The following is a 14,455-nucleotide window of genomic DNA, read 5'->3' on the forward strand; positions in this document are numbered from 1 at the left end:
ATGGCACCTTCTTCCAAAATAGGGCTATTTCATCTACATTGAAGATCTGTCGTTTAGTGTAGCCACCTGCATTATCTGAGCTAGACCTTCTGGATAACTTGCTGCAGCGTCTACATCAGCACTTGCTGCTTCACCTTGCACTCTGATGTTGTGGAGACGGATTCTTTCCTTAAACCTCACGAACCAACCTTTGCTAGCTTCAAACTTCTCTTCTGCAGCTTCCTCACCTCTCTCAGCCTTCGCAGAATTGAGGAGAGCTAGGGCCTAGTTCTGGATTAGAATTTCACTTAAGGCAATGTTGTGGCTGGTTTGATCTTCTATCCAGACCACTACAATCTTCTCCATATCAGCAATAAGGCTGCTTCCTGTCTTGTCATTTGTGTATTCACTGGAGTAGCACTTTTAAGTTCCTTCAAGAACTCTTCTTTTGCATTCACAACTTGATTGCTCGGTGCAAGAGGCCTAGCAGCATTCCTCTCTCACCAAGCTTAATCATTTCTAGCTTTTGATTTAAAATGAGAGATGTGCGACTCTTCCTTTCACTTGAACACTTACAGGCCATTGTAGAGTTATTAATTGGCCTGATTTCAATACTGTTGAGCCTCAGGGAATAGGAAGGCCTGAGGAGAGGGAGAGAGATCGGGGAACGGCAGGTCGGTGGAGCAGTCAGAACACACACAACGATTACTGATTAAGTTTGCCATCTTATACGAGTGTGGTTCGTGGCGCCCCAAAACAGTTACAATAGTAACATCAAAGATCCCAAGTCACAGATTACCGTAACAAATAAAATGACAATGAAAAAGCTTGAAATGTTGCGAGGGTTACCAAAACGTGACAGAGAGACAAGAAATGAGCAAATGCTGTTGGAAAAATGGTGAGGATGGACTTGCTCGACGCAGGGTTGCCACAAACCTTCAATTTGTAAAAAGCACAACCTCTGCCAAGTACACTAAAGTGCAATAAAACAAGGCATTCCCATATTGCATTTTCCCTCTATTTCAGAAATGTGATTGGAAAGTATACCATTGTACTCCTAAAAGGCGCAGCATCTCCTTTCTATAGACCACCAGAACTCACATTCTGGACTCAGCCTTAACACATGGACTTACAATATAACTGACATTTCACCATATCCCAGACGCTTTGCTTTGTAAGGATAGCAGAAAAAAATCTAAGAAGGAAGAAGACAAAAAGCCCTTTACGTTTTCTTTTACATTCTACCTAGGCTATTTTTTGCCTTTTTAACACAGACTCACTCTATCAGCCTAAATCAAGCATTGGTTCTTCAGTCTCTATACCTGTTACTTTGCCAGGCAAAGCAAGTTAGGAACCGTCATGGGCTCGTATATGCTTGTCGAATTTGGAAACCACATGTCTTTCAGACAAATTACCACCTTAAATAAATGTGTTAACAGTTTCCCATATTACAAGACATTTCATCGCGAAGATCTTGGTTTTACCACTCTACTGTACACTCTCGTAAAGACACATCATCAAACTTACTAAACCACATCTGGATTTCCAAATACGTAGCCTTTCAATTCAATGTACTCTGAGAAAGCTTCTAAACAGTTTCTCCAAGCCCCTAAGTGTGCCTAGTGTTCAGAAGCAATCGTTAGACCTCGGAGAAGTTCATCCAGCAGCTGGAAAACTTTGGCCCCCTATTGGTAAAGATCCACCTCTCAGTCCTTTGGGAAGATTTGATTAATTACTCTAGGAGCCAAGAGCCTCAGAGAAAACCTATTTAACTCTTTCCTCTCGATGACAGACTTGATTACAGACTTTCCTAAATTAAAATCTGAAAGCATCCCAAAATGCTCTGGGCATTTTATTTTTTTAATAGAAAACATTATTCATAAAGCTGCTACCCATGCTGGACGTTGTGCTAGTCCCACACGCTAGAGTCTGCAAGGACCCTTACGTGCCAGAACAGACCTGCACACAACTAATCCTACCAAAATATCGTAAGCATAATTTAAAGGCTACGTAATAGAACTAAAAATAATAATAAAAACTACTTGCTTTAAATTTACATAAGTATGTTAATCTCCCCACAAAAAAGAAAGAATAAATATGTTAATGGAAGTTTATGAGTTCATATTATTCCTGACACTTCACCTTTTAGGCAAATATTTTTTAAATGACCTCTGGAGAATCACTACGATTTTGCTATTAAAATTTGTTTATTTCGATTTTGAAACCAATGTCCACTTTTACCAAAAAATATCGCTGTTCTCAAATAATAGTGTATGAGCACTTGTCTGTGATTAGTTACCTAAAACAGTCATAGGACGGCACCAATGAGACTTATCCCATAAACACTCTACAGTCTGGCTATTTCTCAGTTTTCAAAAACGCTGATCACCAAAATAAATAAATAAATAAATAGAAATTTAAAAAATAAAAGAACTTAGGATGGATAAATTCCCATTGGGGGGAAAAGCCCCCAATGATAACTACCTTTAATATATTTCCATATGAAGGGAAGCAAATCACAATAAAGGTAGTACTGAGTACAAACTTCAACCCCATTACACTCTAGTACACACTGGGGCTCCAGCTGCCCCAGACCCTTTGAACTTCTCCCTCACAACCCCATGTTATATTCCAGTTGGCAAATATCCTTGTTCACAATCAGTTATTCTTCGGCGCTGAGGTCAGAACTTTCCAACATTCCTATTATATCCTGTGTAAAGAGAACGGTAAGTAATCCTTATTGTAGCTCACAACGTTCCAGGCACCATGCCTGCTGCTCTACATGTAATGCCTCATTTAATCTTCACCCTGTGGCCTAGCTTTTATTCACCACGTTGTTTTAGGTGTGAAAACTCAAAAATCATGGGTAGAAGAATCAGGATTTGAATCCCAGGCAGTCTGACTTCAAAGGCCAATTTCCTTTCAAAAAAGTGGCTATACTGGACTTCCCTGGCAGTCCAGTGGTTAGCACTCCACACTTCCACTGCAGGGGGCCCAGGTTTGATCACTGGTTGGGGAACTAAGATCCCACATGCCGTGCGGCGCAGCCAGAAAAAAATTAAAAAAATAAATAAAAGGCTATACTTCCCAACATATGTATTTATTTGCAGAAAAGTTTAATTTGGATGGTCTCGAACTACATACCCAAATTCTCACACTGGGACACGAGATCAACCTTTGAACCCAAAGTGAACTAAGTTTTGAAAGAAAAATAAAATTTTTTTAAATAAACATTTATTGCATAGCTACTGTACGTACCATACATGCCTTCTATCATCTTCTCACTACCTTCTTATTTGCAGAAAATATCAAACGCTTTCCACATCCCTACATACCACAGTCGCCCACTCTCCAGTAATGCCTTTATCTATGTTTAAATACATATATTTGAACACATGCAGAAGGAGCTTGGGATGTAGTTGTACCCCTAAAACAGCAGGCATCTAACATGCGCTAAAATATGGACAAAGAAGATGTAGCACATATATATAACGGAATAGTACTCAGTCATAAAAAGAAATGACATTGAGTTATTTATAGTGAGGTGGATGGACCTAGAGTCTGTCATACAGAGTGAAGTAAGTCAGAAAGAGAAAGACAAATACCGTATGCTAACACATATATATGGAATCTAAAAAAAAAAAAGCAGGACAGGAATAAAGACGCAGACGCAGAGAATGGACTTGAGGACACAGGGAGGGGGAAGGGTAAGCTGGGATGAAGTGCGAGAGTGGCATGGACATATATACACTACCAAATGTAAAATAGATAGCTAGTGGGAAGTAGCTGCATGGCACAGGGAGATCAGCTCGGTGCTTTATGACCACCTAGAGGGCTGGGATAGGGAGGGTGGGAGGGAGACGCAAGAGGGAGGAGATATGGGGATATATGTATATGTATAGCTGATTCACTTTGTTATACAGCAGAAACTAACATACCATTGTAAAGCAACTATACTTCAATAAAGATGTTAAAAAAATAAAATAAAATAAAAGACTGTAAGCAGACAGGGCTCCAGTTGACACTGCCTTCCAAAACCAACAAACCAGCCCCGTCACATTATGGGGCACCGTGACTGCCAACACTGCCTGGGAACCTCTGTTCAAAACTGAATTCGAGTGGCAATCACCACGTGCTGGGTGCTGATTCAAAACACTGCTTCCCAAGGCAGCACCTGATAGCCTTCTGCAATTTCGGGAAGAAGTTCTTTTGTGGCACAGGTTTTTAACAAGGGGGCTGGTTTTGCCGGGGCTTTGAGGTGCTCTGTGACAAGTCATCAAAAACGTGAAAGCACCAGCACCCCTACTTTAAACAAGAAGTGATTAGACTTGTCAACTCGGAAGTTAGGCTGAGTCAGCTCTACAAGAGCATCTCTGCAGCCACGCTCCTCAGGAAGCATTCCCCCTGGGGGTGCACCCCAGGAACACAGACCCCCCCCCCCAATCCCCCCCCCCACCCACCCCCACCCCGCCTGCTCCAGAACTGAAAGCACCTGTTGCAGTCACGTGACTGAGTCAGCTCGCCACAGGAGCTGGATCTGGTCCAAGTTTCGCAGACAAGGCGACTCCAGTCTGCAGGGGAGGATTTAACAGCTACAGACCTAGAAGACTGAGAGACTTACGTAAGGTCAGCCAAACCCAGCAGAGTGGACAGAAGTCAAAATGGCAAGATTTCGGGAAGAGCAAGAAGGCTCCCCACCACCCAATGTTCCCTCTGGTTAAACGTTTCAAATTGCACAGCTGTCATTCCTTGGTACTTATTAAAGGTAACTTTCCTAGGAAAAGTGGTTCGTTACACCATCCATCTCTCACACGTTGGTGGGAAGGGAATTTTCTATTCTTGTCCCAGACAGCTCTTAAACAAGGGGAAAGGCACCCTCCAAACAGACAGCTCAGGGGAAAGCTCACAGCAAGAGGCAGGTGCCCCAGAGGCAGAATTTCCCCTGCTCCATAAGCAGTATCCGTAACACCAGCTGATTAAACCAGCTAAAGCAGCTGAACACCTGCTAAACCCTTGATTACCCAGGGGTTAATGATCCAGACAGGACGCTCTAGGTCCCTGGCCGTTGCCTGTTCTCATTGCTTGCCCATGGCATGTCCACCATATAATCCAAATTATAAATATATAAAAAGTTGAATTTTAAAGTAATCATTTTTTGTCTCTTGTTTTTAAACCCCTATATAAGAAGAATGAGTAAGAATTTTAAAATTATTAATTAAAATAACATTTGGACATTATCTATAGATTTCCTGTCTACCTTCATTGGTTTCCAATTAAGACTGGTAATTAGCTGTTGGTCATATATGGAATGTGAGGTTTTATGAAGAATAACAAACGTAAGTATGAAAAATTAAAAATAAGTATATAAAGAGGCAAGGTAGCTCTCAGGTCAAGAGCAGTCTCCCAAGTCACACAGACTAGGGCTGAGTCCCAGCCCACCACTCTTGCCAGCTATACGATTATAGGCAAGATGCCTTACCTCTCAAAACCCAGCCCCCTCACTTTGTAAAGTCAGGATAAAAATGGTACTGACTAGGGCTTCCCTGGTGGCGCAGTGGTTGAGAGTCCGCCTGCCGATGCAGGGGACACGGGTTCGTGTCCCGGTCCAGGAAGATCCCACATGCCGCGGAGCGGCTGGGCCCGTGAGCCATGGCCGCTAAGCCTGCGCGTCCGGAGCCTGTGCTCCGCAAGGGGAGAGGCCACAATAGTGAGAGGCCCGCGTACCGCAAAAAAAAAAAAAAAAAATGGAGAAGGGCCCTGATCTGTGAATAGAGGTTTCACAGCATCACAGATGGCGTTTATGCACCCGACTCACTGGAGAGCCTTAGGCTTTCTTAACCACAGTTCCTCATCTGAACCAGAGAACAAATAATAAATCTGAATGACTACTTTCTCATTCCTCCCAGGAGAGAACTAGTACCCTTCCAAATGCATCAGAGAAAAACTGTTTCATTATACATGATGGATGCCTTAGGGCATTAAGGCTTAATTCTCTTGCAGACCCCAACTGTGGAAGGCCGCTGGAACCTCCACTCAGAACCCTCTTGCTCTTAGTTTTCTCACAGTTCTAGAAACCTCGATGCTCTTGTTTCTAGCCTAGTGCATATTCAAAACAGCAAGTCAGAAGGTGGAGATCTCCATAGCAGAAGAGTGACATCCTGATCACACGAGAGGAATCAAAAACTTTATTAAAAATACACTCAGTGAACCAGAAAAAGCAGAGCAGCCCAGGCACTTCAGAGAAAAGTGGCTCTAAAAGCCTCAGGAGTCCATTTATACCTTTTATTACTAAAAGTTAATATTTACTGAGTACTTACGATACAGAGTGCTTACAAGGACTTAACATGCTTGTAATGACGAGCCTCCAAGTCGCCAAAAAACAATTAAATTTTACCCAGTGCACTCTACTTCACACAGAGACTAAACCTTCAGAGTTCTGCTTCTCCATGGTATGATAGTGGGCAAGTTTAATTTCATTCTATTTATACATTTTTTTAAAATTTCTATGATGACTATATACTACCTATTAGGCAAAAACATCTTTTAGGGCTTCCCTGGTGGCTTAGTGGTTGAGAGTCCGCCTGCCAATGCAGGGGACACGGGTTCGTGCCCCGGTCCGGGAAGATCCCACATGCCGCGGAGTGGCTGGGCCCGTGAGCCATGGCCGCTGAGCCTGTGCATCCGGAGCCTGTGCTCCGCAACGGGAGAGGCCACAACAGTGAGAGGCCCGCGTACCGCAAAAAAAAAAAAAAAAGATACTTAAGTTTAGGAAAATTTCATCCTAAATGGCATAAATTTTAAACATTTTTCATTCATACTTTGAAAGAGTAAAACCTCCACACTGATTCATTTTCCAAAGTTTTCAGGCAGGTATGCCTCTTATGTAGGAGTTATCATCTTTGGTGTTAAGGAACAGGTAATCAACATGGTGAGAAGCAAAGTTACAGAGAAAAAAAAATCAAAATAATTTAAAAGACATCTACTAAACAAGAGAAATAAGAGAAGGTTTCATTCCGGAGCCTTTGCTCCGCAACAAGAGAGGCCACAACAGTGAGAGGCCCGCATAACGCATTAAAAAAAAAAAAAGAGAAGGTTTCAGGAGAGTGGAGGGATTTAAGCTTGACCTCCAAGGAGGAAGGTGTGGGTAACAGGAACAGGCCAAATGATCCAGGATCCTCAAAGAGAGAGCAAAATGTCTGGGCTTCGCACAACAGGCATTGTAAGTTGCTAGAAAAGGCACTGATGCTTCTTTATTCATTCACTTAACAAACACTAATACAAACAATTACAGGCACCATGAAAACTACTGTTCTATGTAATATGAGGGACACAGAGACCCAACAAACACAGATGCTACCCTCGAGCAGCTTATTATATAAAGCATCACTACAACATGCAAACACAGGACAGAAATCAGTAGGTGCCATAAGACAAGGCAAAGGACCTCAGGAGATGAGTAGTGAACAGCAGAGGAAACGAAGCAAGCCTTTAACAGAGGAGGTGAAACAATGAAAGCTGTATTTTCGGAAGATTACTGGAATAATGGCTACCATTTATTGGTCACTCATCAAGTTAAGCGTGATGTAACTATATTTCTCATTGAATATTCACACTAATTCTGCCACGAAGACATCAGGTCCATTTTATAGATGAGGAAACTGAACCTCAGAGACTAAAGTACTTATCCAAGGTCACACAGCACATGTCAGGGCTAAGATTCAAACAGCTCTCTATGATTCCAAACTCAAGCTACTTCTATGATGCCGTATATAAAATCTTTAGAGTGAAAAGCATATTTACTTAATTCAACTATTTGACATGCAACTTTAACAGATTTTAACAGACATTTCCACTTCCAGTCTTGTAAGAATTCCTATGTGGCTAAACCCATTCATCACCTCCTGACAGCACTATTTTTTTTTTAATATATGGTTCAGTTACTTTAAATGATTCATTCCTTTTTTTTAACTTTTTATTTTATATTGGAGTATAGTTGATTAACAATGTTGTGTTAGTTTCAGGTGTACAGCAAAGTGATTCAGTTATACATATACATGTATCTATTCTTTTTCAAATTCTTTTCCCATTTAGGTTGTTACATAATATTGAGCAGAGTTCCCTAAGCCATACAGTAGGTGACAGCACTATTTGATTGTCCCCCCAATTCAATTACGCCTTTCTACTAAAGACCGCAATTACATTAATTTGACTAAGTCAGATTTTATATTTTTCATGAAATGGAAATACATCTTAAAGGAGCCAAATAATCAAAATAGCAAATATGAGAAGATAAGCTGTTATTCTATTTGAATAAAAAACTATAAGGAAAAGTTTAATCAAATATGGATTTTCCTGGGGCAGATGAGAAAGACCACTGTCATGACTTAGATATGCGATAGAATGAGCGAAGTGTAGGAACAGAAGAAAAGAGGAAGAGATGAATCTACAAGGTATTTTTTATGAATGAAACACTAAGACTATGATCAATACTCCGCCATGCAGAGGAATGAATACAAAATAAAAGGCTCTGCTTGTGTGAAAGACCTGTGAAGTCCAGATGTACATTCATGAAACATCTAGAGAGAAAGAACATACATAATAATGTATTTCATTGTGTCCAATCGTCACAGAATGCAGGGTGGGGGATAAAAACTGATCACTGGAACTCAGAGCCTTGAAAGCCCGGGAGGAATGTGATGACCATAGAAGGAGGGAAAGGTATGAATTCCAAGCACAGAGACCATCGCAGACCTACAGTTCCACAGAATGGTAACTCTAAGCAATGACCAGAAGACTCAAAGAACTTCAGAACTTCAGAAGGACTCTCAGAGATCATGTGACTGTATTTTGTTTTGTTTTCTCAATAGACTTTATTCTTTAGAGAAGTTTGAGGTTCCCAGCAAAACTGAGTGGAAGGTACAGAGACTTCCCATTTAGCCCCCGCCAGAGTGGCACATCTGTTACAACAGATCAACGAACATTGTCATATGTCTGTTTCACCAATTTGGAAAGCACAAGCCAGGGTACTGGAGTCCCCTACCCAAGGTCACATGGCCAGATGCTGTCAGAGAAAGGACCAAAATGCCTGGTTCCCAATCCTGTATCCTTTCCTGATAAACCACAATGCACTGGGTGAAGCATACATGGCCAGGTACAGATCCCCCGACATTCACTCCACAGGATGCCTGATTCCACTTGACATGTAAACGTACTCTTGTCGGCACCAAAACAATTTAACTCTCTTTCAGAAGCAGAGAGAAGTCTGCTTTTTGTCTGAGGCATCTTCCGTATTACCAGCACCAATGCCTAATGTCTAGACTCTACATGCTAATCACTAAGTCCCACAGCTTCTCTATTTTATGTAGTTACTGGCATAATATTACAACCAGTCAAACAATATTCATCTGCAGAATGAAACTGTGATTTTTTCTCTTCCTGGAGCCAGATCCATGAGGTGTTTTCACTGATAAAACCCATACGAGATCTCTGCCTCATGCAAGAGATTTCCCACAGTAGTTTTAAATGTTAGGAATAAATATCAATACAATGTTGACGGGTTCATTGTTTGAAACAGGGCAACGGCATATCCCAAGGATGAGCAAAGTCTGCTTTCCTTGGCAAGAGTAAAGCTCTGTGCTTTCCCAGTGACACTTCAAAGTTTGATGAAGACAAGTTTCTCAAGGGCGGGGCCTCCCACCTTCTGTGGCCCTCGTCTCTTTCACAAAGACGCGGATAGTGCCGAGTCCGCACTAGGTACTCTCCATATATGTGCTGGATGGAAGGGTTTGAGAGTATAATAATAATTACCTCCTGAAGAGTCAAAACTTTTTGAAAAAGGAAAATAAACTCTGCTTATAAAGATACAAGACTAAAATACATTTCTTGTTTCTTTGGAAAATTATCAGAAGCATTTCGGTTTCTCCCTAAATACGGAAGAGAAAAAAAAAAATCTCCCCCCAAAACGCCAAAATATACGGAGCTGGAGCCACTTTGCCAAATACAAATATATAGAGGATTGTCCCCTTCCTCCCTGAGTCCACGACACCAACTTAATAGTCTCCAAGGAAATATGAATATGTTCTTTCTCCCACCAGAAAACTAACTAAATTACCCTTTCTGGTAGACAATATCACATCTGTGGGTATTGGGATCTTCAGGGTCTGCGCCCTCCAGTCTCTGAGACCATGGAGAAGATACTCTTGGCTAAGTCTCCAAAATCATCATCAGGACCACTGTTGGACTATATTTTTCCATTTAGCCATGGCATTATTTGAATAAAATATGCTCCATTTCAGATACAATGCACTTTTCAGATATATACACCTACTTAACTGCCCTACACTCCTGATTTTTCCGATAGGCCTTCACAATATGCTTTGCACGTTTGGTGACATATTTCGACTAGAAAATAAAAGGCTAAATTGTCCCCAGATTTGCTTGCAGAAGCTTTGGTAACCAAATACAAAAAACTATGACATATAAAAGATATTAACGTAAAGGTAAAAGTCACAGAGAAAGGATTTCTCAAAAAAGGTAAGCCAGTCGTCCCTCAGTATCCACAGGATTCGTCCCGGGAGTCCCACGGGTACCAAAATCTATGCATGCTCAAATATCCTACAGAAAATGGCACAGTACAATCAGCCCTTCAGGGATGCGGAACCCGCTTGTATGTGGATACAAGCCCCTTCAGGGATGCGGAACCCGCGGATACAAGCCAACTGAATACGGTAACAGAAGATTCCCTGAAACTCTAACTGATCTGGGTCACTCTGGCTTACTGCAGGGTTCTCAATCTGCAGTGTTCATGAGAACCATCTGGGGAGCTTGTGAAATGTAGATTCCCGGGCTCCTCCTCTCATATGGGTAAGGAAAGCTATTGTGGAGCTCAGGAATCTGCATTTTTAACAAGCATCTCAGGTGATCCTGATTCAGGGCCAGAACCCAGCCGAGCTCCTACAAAGCTAATGGTAAATGGAGGTAACGCAATGTATTGGAATAAATCAATCAGCAAAGACAGAGCCTGAGCCTCAAGTCCAGTACTGCCTCTAACTAGCCCTGTGACCATAGCTTTACCTTCCTTAGGTCCCCATTTACTCGTCTGTAATACAAGGTATTATCTGTGAGACTGATACCTAAGATGCCTTCCTGCTGTGAAACGGTGACATGTTTAAAAAAAAAAAAAAAAGAGGTAGTTTTATAAATGCGGACACTTTATTTCCCTAAGAAACAGTGTTTGACATATTCCTAAGTAATGTTTATACAAGGATCTCTACATCAGAGATAATAGTCTGTAGACCTTAAACATGCCAGACATCTAGTTCAACGCCAAACGTTAGACACTGAATGAAATCACACACTTACACACACACAAACACACCTCTACCTTGTGGCTATGGGGCAGGAGTTGTGTCCACTAGGTGTTCAGTTGCAAAGCTTACCTGAATCTGAATTACAAGAGCAGTTAATTTGGATATTTTTACCAGACATTAAACACCACAATCTTGACATTATTAACCACATTCCAGGAGAACCCAAGCACCACTTAAGTAGCACCTTTTTAGGAAGTAATTACCAGAGGCTGCTCTTATCTCAGACTTTGCTTTAGGGGAAGTAGGCCTGACTCTACAAAGACAGAAGTTGCAGCCCGGGAGAGTCTCAACACTTACAAATCTGTATAGTTTGCTGGAGCGGAGATGAAACATTTATCCCTCCCGTGCGACCACTTTGGTTTCCAGGGAAATGACTATTCATGGCTGAGGCAGGCAGAGGAGTGGTACATCCACAGATGCACACATACCACACACCAAAGTTAACTGAAAAATTTCAAAGTGCCTTTTTATGCCTTTAACTCAAAGATGAACACATTTCAAGGTGACCCAATCCTCCAGTGACAGGCAGCGTTTTAAAAGGGCCAGCGCTCTCCACTTAAACAATTTCTAGTGACACGTCTAAATCGCATCCTCCAGGGCTCTCTCCACGGTCTCGTTGACTAGTCTTTCTTTCCCGGCAGAGGTATCGCATTTCAAACGAGCGCCTGAACTTCGTGTTCCCTCCTAACAATTAAAATCCACAGAGCTCAGATGCTTTAAAAAAATTTTTGTTTGTTTTTTTTTTTAATTAGCAGGCACCATGGAAAACTTTTATTTATTTGATTATACAACAAACCCAAATGATTATAGTTCTTTCTGTTTACCAAAACAGTATCAGAATAATAAAACACAGTCTCATCACTCATGCTTATAAGCAAATGGTAAAAGACTTCTAAGGTAAAAATCAAAGTTTGAGTTCAGAAAAGGATGCCCAATTTAAAACCTAAAAGCGTACACGATCGTTATATTGACTCTGTGGATGAATTTTATACATAGAATACGAAGGGTTTTCTCCTTCTTTCTTCACTAAAATATTACTGTTAGCCATTACAGAATGAGAAGATTACACTAGAATTCTGAAAATTGGGTTCCTATAGTTAATGAAACATGCCAGGCTGTTTTGGGTAAGTTCCTTTGCAGAAACTACTCCCTGTCAAAAACATCCTTTCCAAAAACCTCCCCTGGACTACCTGTAAATTCCTCCATCACTTTCCAATCTGATTACTTCTATATGGTCACCTGTATCCTCCTGTGATGATGTACATGACAGTGTCCCTTCGTTGATTGTAAGCTTCAGGAAAGCAGGGACCAGGCTATGGTCACTCTGGTATCCCAGCCATTACCACGAGCAACAAGTAACCAGTGCCAGGAACAGCAGGAACTCTACTTTGTTTTGGGTTTTTTTTTTTTAAATGTGTATAAATTTATAATACATAAGAATAAATTTTTTAAATGCATTCTGGTCCCCTCCCCTCCTAAACAACTGTCCTAACCCCCCACCACGGGAGGGTGGGAGTCATTTGAGCCAGGTCAGGAGGGGGACTAACTATGGCCCAGAGTGGGCTATGGGAGCCCAACAAGTTAGGGGGGCACTTAAGCACGGGGGGTAGGCCAGAGTCCAATCGCAACACAGAGGGTGTCTGCACGAAGGGAAAGGGTAGCCAGACATGGGAGTCGAGACAAGCAGGAAAAGGAGGCTATCTACGTGGATGGGCCGCCTGGCCCAGAGAGCCATAGACCTGCTGGGGGGTATCAATGTGGGCGGCAGCCTGATGCAAGCAGTTGGAGCCCAGGCTGGATGAAGGTACCCAGCTCAGAGTGTCAGAACCTGAGTAAGTCCAGAAGAATGTCTACTGGCCGTGGAGTATGTACAGCCCAGCACGTGAAGGGTTTCAAATATGCAAAGAGAGAAAAATGGAACAAATCCGTGGTATTGTACTGGAATTGGAGGAATCAGTCTGACTCCTGGTTTTCACTATATAGAGAGATATAGACAGATGATGAGTAGACAGTTACAGAAGTAAACGTGTGGGGGTGTGTGTGTACACATTCTCTAGCTCTACCAAGTAAGGGGATTCGGAGCAGAGACATTCCAGTCACCATGTGCATACCCACCGCCCAGATCGTGGCATCTAAATACCATTATCCACTGAAAGAAACATTCCTTGGAGAAAGAGCTGACTCTAGTGCTGGGGCAGGGGAAGTATAAGGTAAGCCTGGGACACCTTGTTAAGCCAAAAAAGAATGAAGTACTTCAAAAATAATGGTACACGTCAGAAAGAGAGAGAAGCTAGGATGAAGGGGCTCCCCTTAGCAAACTCTAAACAATTTGAATATTAAATAATAATAGTAACAATTACAACCCATTTGGAAAAAATAGGAAACCTCAAATATATACTAATATAAACAAACATAAATAAATTGAAAATCTGCAGAGGAACAGGGTACTTAAATAGTTTCAAAGTACCACCACACAAAATACACATGAATTACAAAGGTTAAAAAGTAACTTTACAGCAGTGAAGCCTAGGAGACAGCACCTTAATCGAATAATCAAAATGAACACCATCAATAATGAGACAAGTCAATATCATGGGCTACCTAACAGGATGCAATGAGAAGAACACAGCATCATTTCTGTGAAATTCCTGCCAGAGGTGCATAATCTGAATCTAACCACGAAAAAAACACTACAAACAGAAACGGAGGAACATCCTATAAAATAACTGGCCCGTATGCTGCAAAAGTCAATGAAACACTGAGCAATCATTTCAGCCTGAAGGCTAAAAAGACAGACAGTTAAAGGCAACATATGATTGTGAAACGGATCTTTTTGAAATAAAAAACATTGTTTGGACAACTGGCCAAATGTGAATGAAGTTGGTGGATTGGATGGTAATAATGTATCCACGTTAAAGGTCCCACTTTGAGGACTGCAGGGTTGTTGCAGCCTTTGAGGAAACTGTCCTTACCCATAGGAAATACTCAAGTATCCAGGGGTGGTGGTGCATCGTGTCAGTCAACTGTGTTCCTCAGGTGGTTCAAAGGAAAAAGTTCTTTCTACTGCACTTACAACTTCCCTAAAAGTTTGACATTGCTTTAAAGTT

The 14,455-nt window shown here is 41.6% G+C and overlaps 1 protein-coding gene across 2 annotated transcripts in view; it reads right to left on the reverse strand.

The window, feature by feature from the left end:
- DERA (deoxyribose-phosphate aldolase) overlaps positions 1 to 14,455 on the reverse strand; it is a 112,340-nt gene that overhangs the window by 91,832 nt on the left and 6,053 nt on the right. The window contains exon 1 of one of the 2 annotated variants that reach the window (XM_027129509.1): positions 4,472 to 4,603. The exons of the other annotated variant lie outside the window; for it this stretch is intronic. The gene's annotated coding sequence lies outside the window, so the exon portion shown is untranslated. Of the gene's footprint in view, positions 1 to 4,471; positions 4,604 to 14,455 lie in introns of those variants that run through there. 2 annotated transcript variants of the gene reach the window in all.

Source organism: Aethalodelphis obliquidens, unplaced genomic scaffold (genome assembly GCF_003676395.1).
Source record: "Aethalodelphis obliquidens isolate GAN/ISIS:26980383/991018 unplaced genomic scaffold, ASM367639v1 scaffold36, whole genome shotgun sequence".
Taxonomy (NCBI): domain Eukaryota; kingdom Metazoa; phylum Chordata; class Mammalia; order Artiodactyla; family Delphinidae; genus Aethalodelphis; species Aethalodelphis obliquidens.